The sequence below is a fragment of the Vulpes lagopus genome, chromosome 8 (genome assembly GCF_018345385.1).
Source record: "Vulpes lagopus strain Blue_001 chromosome 8, ASM1834538v1, whole genome shotgun sequence".
NCBI lineage: Eukaryota > Metazoa > Chordata > Mammalia > Carnivora > Canidae > Vulpes > Vulpes lagopus.
In genome coordinates this window covers 134341313-134362249 of record NC_054831.1, presented here as the reverse complement: position 1 = coordinate 134362249, position 20937 = coordinate 134341313, and the positions used below count along the sequence as shown (strand labels likewise).

Here is a 20937-nt window from a genome sequence, read left to right as displayed (position 1 = left end):
TATTCAAATTGGTCCAAGCTGGCATCTCGGGGCTTCGGGTGGCCTCCGGAGACGGCTGTGCTGGCTCTGCGGACCGGCCCCTCAGTGTCCGAGGGGGAAATAAAGGGGCGACAAGATCGTGGCGCAACTGGAAGGAAACGTGGAGTTCTGCGAGTTCTCAGAACTCCGCAAGCGGAACTCCCGGCTGGCGCTGCGGCACTTGAGGTGCTGTCCCGTTCCGGCCGGGGGGACACGCAGGGGACCAGCGCCCCAGAGGCCCCTCCCGCCCGTCGCTCACCCAGTTGCTATCCGTCTCCTCTCTGCTCCTCCCCTCCCCCCAGCCGCTGGATGAGTTTACGGAGCCCTGTGCCAAAAACAATCGACTCCAGGGAACAGAGTTCTACAAAAAAAGGGCGTGTCGCCAGAGAGAGGCGGATACCATGGAAACCACCACCTTTTCAGGGCAGCCTAGGTGAAGCCAGGCTGAGGGGGGCATGGCCTGGGGGCGGGGAGGGACACCGCAGGCACGACGCGGGCCCAGAAACTGCCAGGCTGGCCAGTGACCTGAGGGAGCCGCCTGAAGCTGGAGGGTCAGGGGGAAGGGCCGGCCCGGGCCCACCAGGAGCGCAGGCCGCTGGGACGCCGCGAGCGCACACACACACCTTGGCGGGCCACCCTGCGAGGTCACCGGGCGGCGCCACCATGGTGGTGGTTCAGGGCACGGCGGTTCTCTGCAGCCCGACCGTGGGTGCGAGTCCAGGCGCTGCCATTTACCGTTTGGGCGACCGCGGGCCGATAACGTTAACCTCTCCGCACCTCGGTTTCTCCGCCTGCGAAACGGAATGATAAACCAAAAAGGCCAAATGAAGGCGGGGGCAGGGTTGCCAGGCTCTGCCACGGTGCGGGAGGGCAACGGCTGTGTGTGAAGCAGCACAGACGAGGGGCTTCGAGGCATTAACACGCGTCGTGGTGACGAGGACCTGGGGCGGTGCGTCATCAGCTCAACTGGAGAGTTGGCCTGAGGCTGAGGGATGTGACCCGGGGTCACCCCAGGGCCGACACCTCTGCACGGCGCGGGGCGCGGGGAGGCGGGAGGACGGGCCTCAGGACGTCTCTTCCCACACGGACCTGAGGGACCGCAGCGGCAGCGGCAGCGACAGCGGCAGCGACAGCGGCAGCGACAGCGGCAGCGACAGCGACGCTCCGAGGTCGGGCGGGGCAGGCGGCGGCGACCCCAGACCCCCAGAGGGCGCGCCCGCGGCCCGGCCCCCCGCCGCCCGCCACCCCACTCCTTCAGAGGCCTCCTCTCTCGCTCGCTTCTTAAAAAAATGCAATAACGTTCTCCATAACTCACCCGCCCGAGGATAATCGATAGAGCCGAGATGGACTCGGAGCCGTGGTTTACGACCCGCTGCGGGCAGAAAGGGCCACATCAGCAGGTCCGCTCCGCGCTCGGCCCATCCGTCACGCCCCGCCGAGCGCCCCCTGGGCCCGTGACCCGCCGCGGGGCCGGCTGCAGGGGTCGGGCCGCGGCGAAGCACCCGGCACTCGGCACCCAGCACCGGGCACCCAGCATCCAGCACTCGGTACCCAGCATCTGGCACTCAGCTTCCAGCACCCAGCACCCGGTACCCAGCACCCAGCACCCATCTCCCTGCAGCGCGGCGCTCCCACCTCGCCGCCCGCCGCCCCCGGCCCTTCCCTGGCTCTGGAGGCCGCCGCCCCGCCCGCGCCCCCGGCCCCCCGACGGCCGCCCGCTTCCCGGGGCGCCCTGGCGGGGAGGGCGCCCCGGCTCCGAGGCACACCTGGGGCTCGGGTCGGCGGGCAGGGGCCGCTGCTGCTCCACTCCGCCGCCTCAGCCGCGACCGTCGTGGTCCGCGGTGGGTCGGGCCGTGAGGTGACGAGGCGGGCGGGCGGCGACGGCGGGGGCTGCGTCCTCCTCAGCCGCGTCCTCCTCAGCGGCGGCCCGCGGAGCCCCGCCCCCGCCCCGCCCCCGCGCCTGCCCACCAATCGGCAGGCAAGGCTCTGCTCCTCCCCAGAATCCCTTGCTGCGCGGACCAATCAGGGGGCGGCACAGCCCGGGCCTCAGCCTCCGCCACCTGAGCCTCGAGCCCGCGACGGCGACGCACGTTCCCCCGGAGCCCCTGGAGCCCCCACCGCGTGCGCTCGGAGGCCGCCCCGGAGCCGCGGGAGCCGCGGGAGGCCCGGAGCCGCGGGCGGGGTCCTGGCAGCCGGGCGGAACGGCCTCGCGAGGCCCGCGGCTGCAGAGCTGGGCGGCGCGGGTGGGCCAGGTGTCATCAGAGGACGGAAGCATCTGGAAGCTTGTGTCTGAAAGCAGGGGCATCACCGCCAGGAACCGATGTCGGAAATGGCCGCGCGCCCGGCCCGGCGCTCAGCACTCTACAGCGACCCGCCAGCCTGCCCGCCTTCCAAGGTGCACACGGTCACTAGCCCACTTTACAGACCAGGAGACTGAGGCTCCGCAAGCGAGGCCGCCCGCTGGCCCGGGGACTTTATCCACCGCGCTGCAGATTTTTTATTTCTTTTCTTCACGCTTTCTTTGCATTTCCTAATGAGCCATAGGCATCGGTCCTAATCGGGGAGAAAGATGTGTGTTTTTTTTTTTAAAGGCTCTAAAAATAAATAATTTAAAAGGCCCTAAAAAGAGGCAAACCCTTCCTCCCCAGGTGGGGAGCGCACAGAGGGATTTCTGGGGCCGCCGGGCCACCTGGCCTCCAAGTCGCCGCTGGAGGAGACACCAGTACAGACACGGCCCCCGAGGCCGGGCAGCACCCGAAGGCCGGGCCACAGACCATGCGGGGCCTGGGATTCTGCAGCAACCGGGTTTCCTCCCGGCCCCACCCCACGGGCCGCTCCTGACAGGTTTCTCAGCAGTTTTGCAATCACCGCCCAGGTCTGCACCGTAAAGAGGGCCACGGGGCCACCTGCAAAGCAGCACACACGCCACTCTCACCGGGCCTCCCGTTCCCAGCACCCCGGGGAGCCAGGAGCTCTGCGCCGGCCCCGAGCCTGGGCCGTGCCGTCTTCCCTCCGTGGCCAGGAGAGGCTTGGAGGGACGGTCATCGCCCCCATTTGCTCCCCCTTGGGGCTTCATCCAGGCTCAGGACAAGGGGGCACGAGGGAAATCCTCCTGAAAGGTCTGCGATGCAGGAAGCAGCCCCAGCAAGTACTGAGCCCGGCCAGAAGTGGAACCAGGGAAGATTCCAAGTCGTCTTTTGCCCTTTTTTCCCCCATAGCACCAACTGGAGGGGGGGGAATAGGGAGCGATTACCCCACTTGGTCTGCTTTCCATTTCAGCTCCCCCCCACCCCGAGATGCGCACACGGGTTCTCCTTTCGGGGCAAACAGGATAAACGTCCCTACTTTTTAGGGCCTTTTTAATTTATTTTTTCTTAACATTATGGATTTCTGGTTCCCTGCTGTCTGCCTTTCTCTGTCACTGCCAATCTACCTTAAGTTTCCCCTGGATTTATATATTTATTTTTTGGGTTGGTTTCAGGTGCTTCTAGTTTATCAAACAATCAGCCCTGTGAGGTACACTGGGTGTTTCCAGAAATTACATCACAAAAAATCATGCAATTAAAGTGTAAGGGAAAAAAAAACATAGCTGTTGCTTCATTTTGTATTTTAATTAGCGACTTATTGTAAACGTAGACTTTTAAAATGGAGGCGCCTAAGCAAAGCCAGTAAACAAGTTTTTCTAATGAATTAATTTCACCTCTTCCCTCCTCCTCCTCCTTCTCCTCCTCCTCCTCCCAACTGTCACCTTCTAGAACTTCCCGGCCCTCTTTTTTTTTTTTTTTGGCTATTCCACTTTTTAATCCTTGCCCAACATGTACTAGAAAAAGAATACCCCAACATAATATCAGGAGCCCCGGCTTGTAGGATCCTAGAAGCAGCTCGGTGGTGAGCGTCGTGGCCGAGGACCCTGGCCCTGACCCTGAGTCCCTCTCAGCTGAGTCCCACAGATCCCCCCGCTCCTGCGGGTGCCCTGAGCTCAGGAAGGGAGACAGGGAGCCCAGCACCCTGCCGCGAGTGCCCAGGCAACGGGGAGAGGGCGCAGATGTGGCACACCAGCAGGATCCACGACGCTAGATCACCTGGAGGGCCAAGGAAACCCAAGCGATTGTCCCACTGGGGAGGAAGAAGAAGGGGCGCCCAGGAGGAAGAGGAGAGAACCCGTAGCCAGGGAAGGAGCAGGCTCTAAGTCACAGGGCAGCTCAGAGAAGGGACACATCCATGCGTCCCAGGCCCCCCCCCCCCCGACCCCGGAGGGTAGATCCAGGCTGCCACCAGCGGTGAAGCTTTAGAAGGCTGGTGTAGAGCCTTGCTCCTCCCTTTCTAGAAAGTTCCCAGCCTGGGGGGTGGTGGTGGATGGGGAAAGTAAGTTAACCTGCCCCTTTAGCCTAGTTTGTGAAAGAGAAGGCTGAGGATGGGGACAGAGTTCCCAGGAAAGGTAGATGAGCCCTGGACATCCCAGAGAAACTGCCTCTGCCCCATATCAGAAAGCGAACATCGGGGGCGGTTGAGTGTCCCAGGTCACGGCGGAGACTCTGGGCCCTCCTGTCACTCATCCCAGCGCCCAGGCCAGCTTAACAAGTGCAGGCAGGAGCACACCTCCTCCCTAGTCCTGCGTCTCCAAGTGCTGCACAGGCCCCCCCGGGGGAACGGGTTTGCCTGCGGACTCTCATGGGGCAAGCCGGGGTATTCGGCATCAGGAGCTCAACTCCACTCTGGCCATTTTATTTTTGAGCGGGAGGAACCATAACGATGTCCTTGGGAGAGGCTGCCGTTCACCTGCTCATTCCCATCTCAGACCATCCGCAAGCTGGGGTCCCCCTTGCACCCGACGCAAAGCCCACTCCGGGATCGCCTCCCCTACGGTACGGCAGGTGGCCTCAAGACAAGACTGGTGGGGAAAGGCGCACTCGAGAAAGCTCTAGAACACCTGGCAGCAGAATCCTGGCCCCCACTTCCTAAGATTCCCGAAGAAAGGAAGGAGGAGAGGAAGGAAGAACCAGAGAGGAAGGGGCTGGCCCTCCATGTCATCGTGCACCGGTGGGAAGCCAGACCCAGCCTCACGACAGATCCTGCTCGGTTCAGCTTCAATCGGAAAGGAAAGCTCCCATCAAACATGGGCTGGGCAGGGATGTGGGCACCGAGATTAGGAATTTGGAAAACCATCTGAGGAACCTGGCCCTGGGAAGACAGCAACAGGATTTAATACCTTATCCCTGCTGTCTGGTAAACACCCTGAACCATCCCCGCACTCCGTTAGGCAGCCTCGGATCCTCAGGTGTGCCGGCGACGGGCAGGTAGAGACAGACGTGGGCAGAGACAGGAAGGGAGGGAGTGTGGGCCTGGGGGGAGGGGGGCGGGGGAGGAGCTGGCCTGGGAGGTAGGATGGGTGGCAGCCAAGCCAGACAGTCAATGAAACAGCTGACAGGTGCAGGGAAGGGGGGCAGGGAGAAGAGAAAGGTGAGCCGGGGGTTTGGAATACTTGGGGATGCCACGGTCACACCCCAGGAGGCTGAGCAGGATGACAGGAAGGGTCACGGCATGTGGGCCAAAGGCCTCGAAGTTCTGGCCACCTTTTCTCCCGATGAAAAGGGCAAATGGGGAGGTGCTGTGGACCAGCCAAACAGGACGAAGCCACGGACAGGGAGCCGGCTCCCCGGGCCACCTGCGAGAGCAACCCGAGGTGTCCTCCAGGGTCACCCTCTCCCCGACATGCACGAGTTACCTCATGCCGAAGAGAAAGTCAAATCAACCCAAGTGGAGCCTCCTTCTATTCCAGGCTGGAGCCGACGTGAAAGCAAGCCGTGGCCAGGAGCGGGGAGGGTGGGCAGGCCCCTCCAGGGCCGCGCAGGGGAGCCTCCGCTCTCGGGGGTGGCCCGGGGACTGTTAGCCTAGACCTGCAGAGGAGAGGGCCCAGGGTCCCGCTGTTCCCGGGCGTCGGGGGCAAAGCACCTCGGCTCCGACTCTGGCACAGAGGTGGAGCCCGAGAGGTTCTCCTGGGGCCACCTCCACCTCTAGGCCCAAGTGGGCCACACCACTAATCCTCTTTTCCCATTTCCGTCTGCTTCTTGATGTAATTACAGTTTGGGATTGCAGTGCACCCGGAGTGAGCCCCCACCCCAAGCACCCTCTACATCCTCGGGTACGCCACGGTGCATCTCGCCGCTCTGAGAATCGGAAACTACTCCAAAAGTCACCCCACTTCTAAATGCCCCCGTCTCCGGTTTCCTCCAGCAACCCTCTCAAAGCCATCCTCGCCCGGCCACCACCATCAGCTCCGGTCCTCCCTGCCTGTCCCATCAGCCACCGGGGCCTTCTGCGTAGCCAGCAGCGGACAGAGAGGTTCCTGACCTGTTAGGGGGCTGGGCCTGCAGTCCCTTGCCTTCCGCATGAACCCCAAGATCCCAAGAAATCCCCTTGATCCGAAAGGAAGTCGAGAGGCCCCGATGCAGAACCTTCCAGCGCTGACAATAACCATGTGGGGTGCTGGCTCTGCTGCTGGACGCTGGTGACCCTTGGAGATTTCCTAGCACCCAGTCGGCTCCAAACAGGACCCCATAGGCCCTGAGAAGCCATCAGCAGAGGCCGGGAGCTTGTGCCCACCCTCCTCTGCTCCGGTGCCAAATTTCCTGCAACCCACAGAGTGCTGACACCCAGAGCTCACGCTGTCTGCAGCCGAGGGATCTTCGACTGCCTTCTGCCACCGTTCTGCTCGTTTCTCAGCTCCGGTCTTGCCAGTATCAACACTTCGAATCTTTGCACTACACACACACTCTCTCTCGCGCGCACACACACACACCACTGCGAACGAGGGAGACAGAACACACTGACAAAAGCCCCACCAGACCTAGGGTTGGGGCTGGAAACCGGTGTCACCAGCTCATTGTTTCCCCCACGTCAGGCAGGCGGCCAAAGAACCCTGGGCAACACATGTCACAGACCTCGCCAGACATCGGTACACTTGTTCGGGTCCCTACCCTTTGGAAGCTGGTCCCCCAATGCATCGCTTCGGGCCACTGCTGCTGATAATTTCTCAGAGATAAACAAACCGGTTTGGATAAAACAAGAACCAACCTGAATTCTTCACCCAAAACTCAAAATGAAACTCTCCGATCTATTTCCTTCCCTTCTCCACCTTCCTATGCCATCATCAGGTTCCCTAAAACTCAGACAACTGGATTTTCTTTCCTTTTTTTTTTTTTTTAAATAAATTCAGTTCTCCAGGCTTTTTGCACATAGATACAACCACACCTGGGACCACCGGGCCCAACTGGAAGGGATGCTGGCTTACTGAAAAGTGCTCTGCTCCCCAACTCGTAAGCACGCATCAGTCAGAGGGAAGAGCTGACAAGGTTCGGAACATGCCTCGGAACCTGTGCTGGGCTGATACCTGCCAGGGTCCGAATTTTCCTCAGCTCCTTTTAGGCTCAGGGTCTTTCCTCCACGCTCCTAAGGCTCCCCTCAATTTTCAGCCCATTTTTTTTTTTAAAAAGGACCGGACATCTGGTCTACCTGTCCTTCCTAGCAGTTCCCCTCAAGGAGTCACCTGGTTAATCGGGGCTCAACGTCAAGACAGGAAGGAGGCCAAAGGGCGGAGAGCAAAGATGTAGGCCTGAGGTCTGTGGTCACGTGTGTCTCCCTGCAGGTTCAGCGGGTGACATGCTTGCCTACCAGCAGGCATCCGGGCCTGGCGAGCCCTCACACACGGCCCCGGCCCTCCCAATCCGACCCCTGTGCCCCTCCAGCCTCCTGGGGGACACTCTCTGCTCCCTGCTCTGAGCTGGTCTGGAACCTGTGCCAGGGCTCTTGCCTCCCAAGCCCCCATCAGTGGGGTCTGCTCGGTCCCTGTAGCTAATTTACACCCGTCAGGGTTTAAAATAGCAGAGGCATAAATGAAAAGTCCAATTTCTTCAAATTTGCATTGTAAAACCATCCTTCAACTTCCTTGAAATAAATTTTACTATTTTATTAGTGCAAACAAAATGGTAATAAAACACTAATACAGCGCCTTGTATCCAGGGGAAGAGCTAAAATTAACATAGAGCGAGCAGTGTTTGCTATTACATTCAATTACCTTTTTACTTGAGATTTACATTCTCATCCCCTTAATCTCCATAGTAGTGGCTTCAAAACCATTCCTCCCGGGCTGTGCCCTTCCGGAGCCCCCACAGCTGGAGCCAGGCCTCCTGCCCAGATGGCGCTCACCGGGCACGGCGCCTGCCCCGCCACCGCAGCTGCCTGTCGCAGAGGGGACGCTTCTCCCCCGCCGGCCTGCCCTCGCGTCTCGGCCTCCCGGGGCTCCGCGAGGTCAAGCCAAAGGCTGTGGGGTGCAGGGGGCCCAGGCTGTGGACCAGCAGGTGCGGGGGCCCGCGCAGGACAGGGCCAGGAAGCTCAGCCAGGAGCCGCTGGGGCAGCAAGGCCGGGGCCGGGGGAGCGCCCATGGGGCCGGGCCCTCCAGCCAGCGCCCCCCTCAGCTCGACAGGCCCTGAAACCACACCGGCCGCTCCCACCGGCCTCACGGCGCCCCATGCTCCGGGAGGCTCCCCGTGTTTCCCGGAGGAGGAAGAACCCAGAATCCCTCGCCTCGCCCCGGGCCGCTGGCGGCGGTGACCGCATTTCCGGGCGGCCCCCAACTCTGTCCTGTTTCCAGGTCCGCCCGACGGCCGCGTGACCATGACATGGTGCCCTCCTCTCCGGGCCTCAGGGTCTTCGCCTGTATGACAGGCACGATGGTCCCCACCCTGCCTTCCTCTCGGGAGGGATCACCGGGACCCCAAGATCAAGGCGGCCCCTTACAGCCCACAGGGCCTCGGAAGCTCAACAGTCAGTCTGTTCCCAAGGCGGCCTGGATAAGGGGGGGCCCGTGGCTAAGGGGGGGCCCTGTGGATAAGGGGGGACCCTGTGGATAAGGTGGGACCCTATGGGTAATGGGGTACCCCCGTGGATAAGGGGGACCCCAGGGATGAGGGGACCCCATGGATAAGGGGGACCCCGTGGATAAGGTGGGATCCCTGTGGATAAGGGGGGACCCTGTGGATAAGATGGGAACCCCCTGGATAAGATGGGACCCTATGGGTAATGGGGTACCCCCGTGGATAAGGGGGACCCCATGGATAAGGTGGGACCCCGTGGATAAGGGGGACCCCATGGATAAGGTGGGACCCCGTGGATAAGATGGGACCCTATAGATAAGGGGGAACCCCCGTGGATAAGATGGGACCCTATGGATAAGGGGGGACCCTATGTATAAGGGGGTATCCCTGTGGGTAAGGGGGGACCCCCATGGGTAAGGGGGACCCTGTGGGTAAGGGGGACCCTGTGGATATGCTGGGATGGGGGACGTGGGGCTGGAACTGCAGCAGGGCCTGGACGGGGCCTCTGAGCCCCGGGCCAGGCCACCCACACCGCCGCGTCTCGGCCCGTCACCCACAGGACGCCTTTCCCTATGGGTCAAACCACTGCCGAGACCCCGCCTCGTTCCCCAGAATCCTCTGAACTAACCGTGAAGAAAGAATCGCCAACAGCCGGGGTCCAGGCCGCCCGACAGGTGCGCCAGGGGACAGCCCGGGCAGGCGTGGGGCGGGCAGGCCGGGGCACTGGGAGAGACAGGTCGGCGCTGGGCCCAAGTACCCTGGGGAAGAGCGCTCCGGGGACGCACGCGCACACTCGTGGCCTCTCACGCTCCGTCTCACGCCCGCGGCCCCGCAGGCAGTCACACGCCGTGTCACCTACGCTACCGCACACGCGCCCCACTTCCCACCCTAACCCCGCACAAGGTCGTTCTTCCCGAATCTCACTCCTGCTGGACGCGGGGAGGCACGTCCTGGCCCAGTGGGTCCGAGACAGGCTCCGACGGCGGGGAACTCGGAGTCCCCAGCACAGGGCTGCCCCCGGGACGCCAGGGGTCGGAATCTTACTTACACCCAAGCAGAGGGGGGCGAGGGCCGCGGCCGTGACTGGCCGCAGCAGCCAAGGAAACCTCCAGGCCCCCGCGGCCCAGCCTGGCTGCCCCCGCTCCAGCCCTCTCTGCCCAGACCCTCCCGCGGCCCAGCCCGGATGAGCTTCCAGAAGCAGCTTTCTTATTCAACAAGCAAGAGGCAAAACCCACTGCAAGGAACGACCCCGTGCACCAAACACGAGGCGTTTTCTTTGGTTCAAACCGGCCCTCTGCGTTTTTCCCTGCCTTATTTTCTTTTCCCTCCCCACGGGGGAAACAAAAGAAAGTTTGTTGGTTGAGGCTCAAACGTTTCTTGGGCCTTGTCCGAGTTCTACCTTGTTTTTCTTTTCCTCTCTGTCTGCCCCTCACCCCCACCCCGCCTTCCCTGCCTCCCCACCTTGAATAAATAAAGCACCCGAAGCTGGCACAGGCTGGTATAAGGAAAGTACAAACTATCTCATAATTTTATAATTTTTTTTAACACACTGGCCTAGGGTTTTGGGCAAAGGACAAAAGCTATTGTTGAGGAGCATACCACGGAGGTCTGAGTCACTGATACGCCTCGGCTCCCGGAGATCTCATAGGTCTCTGCGGCTGGCACAGCCGGTGAGCTCAGCACCCTGCGGGGGCCGTGGGTGCAGGCGCCCTCCCGCCCGGCGCTGCCCCGCCCCCGCCCCCTCCCCAGGCTCCCTGCCGCGCCGCCACGTTGGCTTTGTTGGTTTTTAATCATAGGGGGGAATTTAAAGAAAATGTTGTGAAATAAAAAACAAATCACCGTGGTCCCACCGCTCACGCTGTAATTTTCATTTTGGAGGATTTCCTTTCAAGCTTTGTCCGTACGCATTTGTGAATCTTCCCCCCCCACCCCCGTACACTTTCTCTCGTGGCGCTCACTCGCGGCCTTGGGTGTTTTTTCTCCCCCCCCCCCCCCCCCCCGCCATGTAATAAACATTTTTGCACGTTTCGAAATCAGCTTCAACATTATTTCTCGTATAGGTGACCCGGTATTTCTTCCGCCCTGTTACTCCTGGGCGGACGTGATGAAGCCCGGGGAACAGGGCCGCGCCAGGCACTGGAGCCTTGGCCACACGTCGGGGTCCCTGGGCCTCGGAGGGTGGGCCCAGAGGGCGGGCAGGGGCTCCAGCCACCCCGCGCCCGCCGCCCGCCCGGGCCGCTGGTTCCGCCAGTGGCCTTCATCCTCACGCCGACCTTCACCCCCACGAGCCGTACTTCCTCTTTCTAGAGCGCCCTGGCAGCAAGGGCCCATGACAGCACTCTGCTCTCCGTTTTTATATCTGAATATCTCAAAGCACTTAGCAGAGACTTTCATTTTCTCATTACCCCAAGGAGAGGAGGTCATTCGGGAAAATGGTACAAATATTCCCATTTGTCAAAAGCAAGAAGGAAGTGAGTTAAAAGGAAAATGGTACCACTTAACCGCGCGAGCAACCCGGGGGGAAGGCGAGGGTCCTCTGCGCCCCTCCGCGCGCCCCGTTTGCTTTTTCCGACCCAACTTTCGGAACCTCGCTGCGGAAGACACAGCTCGGGGCCAAAGTTCCATTTTGCTGAGAACCAATCACCCCCCGGGGCCCCAGCTCAGGAGACCCTCTCGCTTCTCAACTAAAAGCATATTCTCTTATTACTATAATCACGTAAAATGTGTATTATGGAACGCACGCAGTCACCAAAGGGGCGAGAGACACCGGAACACACGCGGTCCCGGGGCAGGTGATACCACAATGGTTAGGTTATGGCTGAACGTTTTCCCTTCATTTAGTCTCAAAAGCCACTTAAAACGTGGTTGTGCTTTCCCAGCGTGTGCAGAGGCCCACGCGCCGGACGCAGGCTCCCCCTCAGCCGCCGGGTGAACTCGGGGACGTTCCTTGGCCTCTCTGGCCCTTATGTCCTGACTGGCGCAACAGGGGCCGACCCGACCTGCCTCGTGTTCTTCAGTCCCGCAAAGGTCACAGCCCAGCATCTGACACCCAGCAGGCGCGCGGGAATGTCTCTGTCCTTCCCCTTTTAAGAAACTGAAGAGGTGGGGCCCCTGGTGGCTCAGGGTTGGAGCAATGGCCTTGGGCTCAGGGCCTGACCCCGGGGTCCTGGAATCGAGTCCCGCATCGGGCTCCCGCTCGGAGCCTGCTTCTCCCTTTGCCTGTGTCTCTGTGTCTCATGAATAAATAAATAAAATATTTAAAAAGGAAAGAAAGAAACTGAACAGGTACAAGCGCCTCAGCTTGCTGGCGGCCCTGTGGGGATAAAAGCAAGAGGATTCCCCACATCCTCTCCATCCTTCATCCCCTTCCTGGTTCCGCCACCCCCCGCCACCCCCAGCCCCTGCCGTCTCCACCGACTCACCTGGAGGGCTCGGAGGGGCACTCGGGGTGACAGGACAGGCCCTCCTCCGACGTCCTCCTGCGGGCCAGGCCCAGGCGAGCCCCTCGGGGCCGCCCCCTGGGTGCAGGTCCCAGACCTCAGCCAGGCCGTCACCTGGGTGCGGGTCCCCAGGCCTCAGGCGGGCCACCACCTGGGTGCAGGTCCCCAGGCCTCAGCCGGGCCACCAGCTGGGTGAGGGTCCCACGGCCTCAGCAGGCTGCCAGCTGGGTGCGGGTCCCATGGCCTCACCCAAGCCACCACCTGAATGCGGGTCCCCAGGTCTCAGCCGAGCCACCAGCTGCGTGCAGGTCCCAGGCCTCAGCCAGGCCACCAGCTGGGTGAGGGTCCAGGAAGCCCCCATGGGTGGGGTGGCCCTCCCCTGCTCCCTCCAGGCCCCACACCAGGCCCACACGTCCAGGCGCCTCACATTCACCCTGCCGGTCTGGCAGGTGGCATCTGGGGACATCTCGGGGCGGACAGGCCTGAGCCCTCCGGAGCCCTCCGCCTTCCTGCCTCACCCCTTCCTTCCAGCCGGGAGCAAGGAGGAGGAACAATAAGGTCACGACGGTCGCTGCCCCTCGCTCCCAGGTGCCAGGCCTCATGCCAAGCGCCTTGGCTGCATTATTTCCTTTAATGCCAACAGCCACCCCGGGCTTAGGGCACTAGCATCATTCTCCCTTTGCAAGTGAAAAAACAGAGGCTCACGAGGGTTAGGGATGGGCCCAAAGTCACAGTACTAACAAATGAGGAAGCAGGGATTGGGACTTGTGCACTCCATTATTCTAGAACATTCTATGGTGCCTCTGCACGGGGTAGGGGGGCTTCTCCCAGTACAGCAGTGAGAACAACCACACTCTACTGGGTCTCGTCCAAAAAGGGACTCCCGAGAGGCTTCCCCGGGCACTGGGGACACAGCCCCCCGCCACCAGCAGGCTGTCACCCTGCCACAGTGAGTGCTGCTCCTTTGCCTCTTGCTCCTGAGGAAGAAGAGGGACTCCGCAGCTCCCCTGAGAGGATGGGTAAGCTCAGAGCTGCCATTTCACAAACACGGGGCGGGGGGGGGGGGGGGGGGGGGGGGGGGGGGCCGGGAGGAGCACCTGTAAGGCGACACCTGCAAGGCAGGTCCCTGCCTGGCTCTGTTGGGAATGATCGAGTGGGCAGGCCTAGGGACATGGGACCTTTCAGGGGCCAGGATGTCTGTTGACCAATCTGCTAGTGAGGGCACGGTGGCGAGGGGAATAGGGGGGCGGGGGGCACAGCGTGTACAAACCCTCAAAACCCTGAGCCTTCTTTGCAAACCAGGGACCGTACAGCTCAAGATGAGCCACCCCTTCTTTTGAAATTAAAAGAGGTCTCTAATGGGAGGCTGGATGTGGGGACCGCCAGACGGGGTTGCCCCGTTGCCAGCAGCAGGTCCCATGGAAGCTGGCGGAGCCCAGCAGGGTGGCGGCCGGTGGGCCACCCAGGGCAGACAGTCTCCAATCGTGCTGAGCACAGCACATCGCTTCATTCAGGAACCCAGAGTAAAACGTACAGCTGAGTCTAGCGTTGATTCAGCCGTTAACTCGTTCGGGATCGCTGGTGGAGCCACCGGGGGGACGGGATGGGGTTAGGGCATCCCTGGGGAAGGGGGCAGGCAGGGGCCGCCCCCCTGCTGGTAACGTTGACGCGTACAAAAAGGAATCGTCACTCTTGGTGTTTTTTTTTTTCTTCAAAACCCCTCTAAAAACCCAACAGGCTCTGGAAGTTTAGGGAGGGATGAGTGAGTGTGTGTTGGGGTGGGGGGCGGGAGGGGAGCTTGTTTCCTACCCACTGCCAAATTCTCATTTACTGTCAGCTCCAATCCATTCAGAACTCACTGACTCAATTGCCTTTTCACGGGGAGAGGAGCCTGCACAATGCAGGGGACTTTACAGCTCCACATTAGCACACAGAGCACTGGGCAGTGTCCAGGAATAAACACACACGTCCCTGCCAGGGGCCGCCGCCCCCACCCCGGCCCCAAACAATCCGCTAGCCCCGCCTGGCCACATCTGCTCTCCCCTATTTTAATGCTTTGGGTTGGTTGTGTTTTGTTTTGTTTTGTTTTTGTTTTTGTTTTAATGTAGTTTGGCCAGTAGAGAAGTGCGTGTGTGTGCACGTATGTGCACGTGTGTATGTGCACATGGGCACGACTTCATGCGCGCTGGGAGCAGCAGGGCCTCTCACAAGTAGAAGGGCTTGCAAGAGTAACCCCAGGGCAGTTCCAACTCTTCTTCTTGCCAGAAGAAAGGAGGGATGGGGAGAGATGGCAAGGGATCCAAATTAGGCTCCCAGAAGGTCGGGGTTGGGGGGGGCTCCTTTAACCTAAATCTGGAAAGTGTTGATCATAGAGAAATTAGCATTTGGTCTGGGAATGTCCCCAAGAACTTGGCAGCCACCAAAGCTCTTCAATAATCACATTAAAATAATATCAACCATAATAATATGATTATTATAAAAACCGTGGTCCCCATTTTCCACGTGTCTACTGTGGGCCAAGCACTACGCTAAAGGCTTGCACCCACCCCAGGAGCTCGGGCCACGCTGTCCAAGACCCCGGGCGCAAACACCGCCTCCCGTTAACCCACGGCCACGTAGACAGTTACGACCCCTGCCCAGGCCCCGAAGACAGCGAGTGAGAAGAGGATTCCAACCCGGTTCTGCTAACTTGGAGACGCACCATGTGGCCCCATCCCCAGGGCAGGGGCCCCTAAGAGGAGGCGGCGGCGGCGGCAGGGGGGCCTTGGCCCCAGGCAGGAGCCAATAATCCCTGACCCCAGGGCTCGGGGTCGGGCATCCCGGCAGCCCAGGCTCCGGGAGGAAGCGCCCACCCTCTCCCACCTGCCTCCCTGGTGCCATAGAGCTGGAGACGCCCTCCATCCGCGCTGCCCCACGGTACCCCGGGGGGCTCTGGGGCGCGGGAAATGTGGCCGGTTCGTTGAAGAACTGAGTTTTTCATCTCGGTTACTCTCAACTGCCACTGGGCTTAGAGGCCACGGTCCTGGACGGTCCAGATCCTGAGCCCGCCGCTGCGCCTGCCCTCCCAGCCCACGAGCGACGCTGCACATCAGTGTAGGAGCTTCAGAGGACAGAAGCGGGGATGTCGCCCGGCTCAGCTGCCCGGCCTGTGCTCCCTGCGGGCGCAGCCTTTCCAAAATCACTGCTCAGCCTCCACCTCCTCTGCCTCCCTCCCTGCCTTCCTCCCTCCCATCTTTCTTTCCTTTCCTTCCTTTCCATCCTCCCTCCCTCTCTCGGCCCCTCCCTCCTTCCCACTCCATCCTTCCTTCTCTCCTTCCATTTCTTCTTCCTTCTTTCCTTCCTCTCTTCCTCTCTTTCTTTTCTCCCTTCCTCCCTTCCTTTCTTTCTTAGAAAAAAAAAGAAAAGAAAATAAAAAGCATCCGTTTAATTAGATAAATCCTCTGAGCACGTGGCCTGGAGTTCGTCATGGAAATTAACCTGCTCCCAGATCCAGGGAGTGAAACAAGAACCGGGGTGTTCTGGCAGAGCAGAGTGAAATGGGAGAGGCCGGGGCGAGCCATGTACCTCGCCTTCCATCAGCGCCCCTCGCCCCTCGGGTGCCCCCAGCCCCGCAGCCCCCGTGTCCTTGCCTCCTGAGGTCACTGCCTCGAGCCTCCTCGGCTGCTTCTCCGCCCAGGCCGGGCCGCTCCCCAGGGCAGGATCACCCTCGGCGGGGCGGGGGGAGGCCTGGGCTCCGTCCCCACCGTGCCCGCTTCCCTGCCAGCTCGCTGAGCACTTAGTAGGAGGCCCTCCAGGGGCCGGCTCGGCCCGGGCCAAGGTCAGCCTGCTACTCCTCGAACGTTCATCCCGCAGCCCCTACTGTGTGCTGCTCACCGGCCAAGTGACTTCCACGGATGACGCGCAAAATCAAGCCTCCGGGAATGGGAGCCGTGACTACTGTGCTTTCACTCAGGGGCCGCAGATGGAATCCCAACCCCATTTTATGGACCCAGGAACAAAGGATTAGAGAAATGAATCCGCCCAACCAAGAGAAACATGGCTCGTGTTGGGTCCAGCCAGCCTCTGCTGGCCGCACCAGCTCCGCCACGGCGGGGCCCCCACACGGCGGCCCTCGGCAGGAACTCGCAGGCTCTGGGAACACGAGCAGAGGCCACCAGCCCCCTTGCCTCTCATCCCATAGAGCTCCCGTGAGGAATCTCCCTGCCTCCAGCTCCGGAACATCCACTCCAGCCGCAATGGGGACGAGTGACCAAGGGCCCCTCTCCCATGTGGGGTCGGACTTTGCTTCTCGACGTCTTCTGACGCATCACCAAACGTACCAGGAGACCTCAAGGGAGCCCCGGAAGATAAAACACAAAATCAGAGTTTCCAACTAATAGCATCACACCCCAGACCCTCGGGAATCCCAGACCCCGGATGGAGAGCACAGCACGCTCCGGTGGGCAGCAGGTGCATCCACACTCCCTCCCATGTGAGTCTGGAACACCCACAGGTGCCAGGACGGTTCCAAACACTTCCCAAGCCCAGGTGATCTGATCTTCACATCAAACCCACAAGGCAGGCAGCGTTATCCCCATTTTACAGATGAGAAGACTGAGGCACAGGCTAGTTAAGTAGCTGCTGTAAGGACAGGAGTTCGGTGCCCAGCTAACTGGTTCCAGATGCTCGACGTGTAACACACACGGCTCTCCGAGGCACCCCCCACGCTGCCCGATAAGCATCTCCCCCGACACACTTCAGCCCCAAGCGCCCCAGGATGAGAAGCAAACCACAGCCTGACACAAAAACGCAACCGCAGCTCCACACACGCCACGTCCAGGCCCTCGGCTTTCTGGAGTCACTGATACCACATTATATGAAACGGGCTCATCGACGCGGGGGGCACCCGCACTTGACGACGTGACCGTGATAAATTCCTCATTACGTTTCACGATTTCAAAGAACGCTCAGAGCTACAGGGCCAACCGACCAGCAGGGCGACCCTGTCAGGGAAATCGGGTCAGAGGCCATTTGATAAGAGAGGAAACCGAGGCCCGGAGAGGTCGAATGACTCGCCCAAGAGCACGCAGTGATTTACTGCAGAGCCAGCCCGGGAGCGGGTCCCCGACCCCCGCGACCCCCGCAGAGCTCGGGACCACCCAGGTCTCCCCCCGCCCCGGTGCCAGGCTGAGGATGCGGGGCTTGGCCCGCGGTCCCCCGGGATCAGATTTCCCTGAATCTCCCAAAGGAGCCTCCAGGACTAGTGGGCCCGGAAATGGCCCTCGCAGAGCGAGCTGCACAGCTGAGCTCCCCGGGGGCGAGGGGGGCGGGCGGGCTGCAGACGCTGGCAGGGCCCCGCGGGTTCTCCGCCAGCAATTAGTGCTGGGGAAGGGTGCCAGCCTGGCAGGCTGGTTCCCCACCCCGTGCTCACCGCACGCACACGCACGCACATGCACACCCACCCCAAGACCCCCCAGGGGCAGCGCAGCGAGCACACGCGGGGTGCAATCTGGTCGCCACTGCTTTCAAACAACAGGACAGCAGGATCCACCCGCCCGGTTCTGCTCTGCCCCCGGGTTTCACCCCAGCGCAGTCACCAACCAGCCCTCCTCGCTGACGCCCACGCACCCCCTCTGTGAGCTCCCCAGAAGCTGCTTTCCGGTGAAGACACGCACGCCCTGACAGTGGCAAGTCAGACCTGAATTGTCTGGCCCCAGAGAAAATCATGCAGGCTTTGGACATGTCCTCGGCTGAGACCCTTCGTCAAGTACCCTCGGAATCCCGGTGGCAGGGCCGCGGCCTTGGTCCCGCAGAGGGGAAGCTACCTGCGCAGGTGCACTTCTCGGAGCGTCGGCCCCACCCACCTGCAGGGGACCCTGCTCACGGTGCGGCCCAGGCTCTGCTCCCCGAGCCCAGCAGGCAGGTGGGAATGGACCTGAGAACTGACGTGGCCTCCTCGCGTCCCTACCCCGCCACAGTCCCGGAGAGCTGGAAGGAGGCCACCGGAGCAGGGACCCCGGAGGCTCCGTGCCTGCGGCTGTAAGATCTGCGAAACCCCTCAAAGAATAAGCAGTATTTACGCTTATGAGACTTTTCTTTATTAAGAGGATTCTCAGAGGGGGCACATGAACTCCAGAGGAGGAGCAGAGGCCCCCCCGCGGCCGCCTCCCGCCTGGCCTCGAAGCTGCTCCGGGAGCACCAGTCCGGGGGCTGTGCCGGGCCCTTGTGCCGAGGCCACCCACCCGCCAGGCGGCCCGCGGGCCCCACGGAGGACGGGCACAGCGAGCCCACCAGCGGGAGCAGAGGGAGCCAGCTGCTCGTCTCGGAAAACCTCGAAGATCCTCTAAGCCACCTAGTGTCCAGAGCTGAGCTCCAGCCGCTGCTCTGTCCCTGCCGCTCAGCAGAGCGGACAACGCAGGGGGCCCACGGGAGCAGGACGAGGCCCCCCTGCAGGAACCCGAGACGGGGGCAGGGGCCAAGCCTGAGGGCAGACAGGGCCCAGGAGAGAGCAAAGGCCCTGTGGCCCCTCCTCCCCACCCCGAACCAAGGCAGAGCTGCCCGGCGAAGATGCTTCCCTTGCCCTGCCCTGCGCCCCCGCGGGTCACCCTCTCCTGGGAGCCCCAGTGCCATCCCACACGCCGCCCGGCTGGGCATCTCCGGGCCCCCCCAGCTCCGGCCCCCAGGCCTCCTGCAGAGCCTTGGAGCCCTGGACTGCCGGCCCCCCTTTCCTCCGTGTCCTCAAGACTCCTCTCACCTTGAGAAGTGTTAGGATTACCCAGCATTTACACTCAACGCTCTTCTTTATTCCTTAAGGCTTATTAAGAATGATAATGAGTTCCAAAGGAGCCACACGTCTCTCTCTCTCTCTCTCTCTCTCTCTTCTCTATCCTTCCCTCTCTCCCCACCCCCTCCTTTGCTCTCTTTCTCTACGTGTCTTTTCCACCAAAGACACACAGGACAAATCCAGACCAAAAGGAAAAAAAAAAAAAATCCCAACAATATGGAACCAGGGTACTTAAGGATTTATATTCAATAAATCCCTCTCTCTTCTTCCTTCTCCCTAGTTATTCTCAATTATTCAGATTTAAAAAAAAAAAAAAAAACAAGTCCCCTTGTCTTCCCCACCCTCCAGGCTACCCCCCACCCCACTGGACTTTGAGCAGGGGGCCTGGCGGGCCTGCAGAACCTCGTTAACGGGCAGCTCTTAAACGGTTGATTAATTTTTGCAGAATTTATGACGGGCTTCGGGTCCCCCCCGACCGCCACCCCCCGACCCACTCGGTGGCCTCCGCACCACAGCAACTCCACTGGTGAACTTGAGGGGGGCAGAGCGGGGGCACCCCCTCCCCGGGGGCTTCCTGTGGCCCAGCGCCAGGTGGAAGCCACGCGGGTGCCAAAGGCCAGGCAGGAGCCGCTGGAGGAACCGCGTGGCACCCGCGGGGGGCGGCCGGGCAGCCAGGAGCCGGGGCTCAACTCGTGGCTCTATGGGGTCTGATTCCAAAATCAGGAGGCCACGAGCAAACGGGCAGCGAGCGCGGGAGCCCGGGGTGGGGGGGTGGGGGCGGCAAAGGGTGCCAAGCTCGCGCCCACCGAGCCACGCCACGCGTCCCAGCACGGGGACCGGCCTTATCGGTCTGCCGGGCTGCCCTTCAGAGAAGGGGAAGAACAGATCCTAATGAAATTACAGTTTTTAAAATGTCTATAAATTAAATCTCCCCCCTCCCTCCCCCTCCCTCCCTCCTCCTTCCCTCCCTCCCTCTCTCCCTCTCTCTGCATCTCCCCCTGAGCTCCCTCCTTTACAAGGCTTGTTTGCCTCTCCCTGGTTCCCTGTGCTCATGTCTGCTTTTCTGATATAGACATCAAGAGGTTACGGGCTCAATTACAACTCCACTGGAGTCTCAGCACCAGACTCGCCCGGCCTTCTCTTCTCCTCTTCAGAAACCAGATACCAAAGAAATCCTCTTCGGCTTTATATTTTTATTTTTAATGCCAAAAGCCTCAAGATTCATTCAGTTGACTCATGGTCCTTTTTTCACCTGCTTCAAATGGGGGGTGGGAGGGAGGACGACGATCCTTTTTAATTGTGTCCGAGTATAAATATAATAGAAATGCTTTTCTCTTTATCTCATTCCCCCTTCTTAAGGACACACACAGAACCTCAGCAATACGTGGAATTTCAACAAGAGGGGGGACAGGGTATAAGTGTGCTTAATTAATGCACATCTGTCCGGGAGGGGGGGGCAGGAGAGCTGCTGCAGGGTATCTGGTTGGACATCCAGCGTATTTCAAAAGTTAAGCAGTGACATCATAAGACTTCTCATTAGCAAAAAGTCCATTTGAAAAGGGTGGGACATACATGGTGATTTTTATTTTTTTCCAAAGGAAAACATTTTCTCCCACCTTCCACAACACTGTCACTTGATACAGGACAGAGATAGGCCGTCTATATGATTTTACATCCACAAAAAGCCACTCCCCCCACCAAAGAAGTGAAAAAAATCCAAGTCCTAGTCAATCAGCATAGTCGATTCCTAAGAAGCAGAAACCAGTTTCGAACTGTGGGTCTAAGGGGAAAAAAAAAAAACAACAACAACACCTCTGCTATAATTCTGGAAATATTAACCAGA

General features: G+C 60.5%; 1 protein-coding gene across 5 annotated transcripts in view; it reads right to left on the bottom strand.

The window, feature by feature from the left end:
* The window catches only part of CASZ1 (castor zinc finger 1), a 141506-nt gene that overhangs the window by 115291 nt on the left and 5278 nt on the right, over window positions 1-20937 (bottom strand). The window contains exons 1-2 of one of the 5 annotated variants that reach the window (XM_041765249.1): window positions 1334-1591; window positions 642-809 (exon numbers count right to left, since the gene is read on the bottom strand). The exons of 2 other annotated variants lie outside the window; for them this stretch is intronic. The gene's annotated coding sequence lies outside the window, so the exon portion shown is untranslated. Of the gene's footprint in view, window positions 1-641; window positions 810-1333; window positions 1592-6682; window positions 12276-12313; window positions 13320-20937 lie in introns of those variants that run through there. 2 more of the 5 variants (XM_041765254.1, XM_041765253.1) reach the window with 2 other exon arrangements.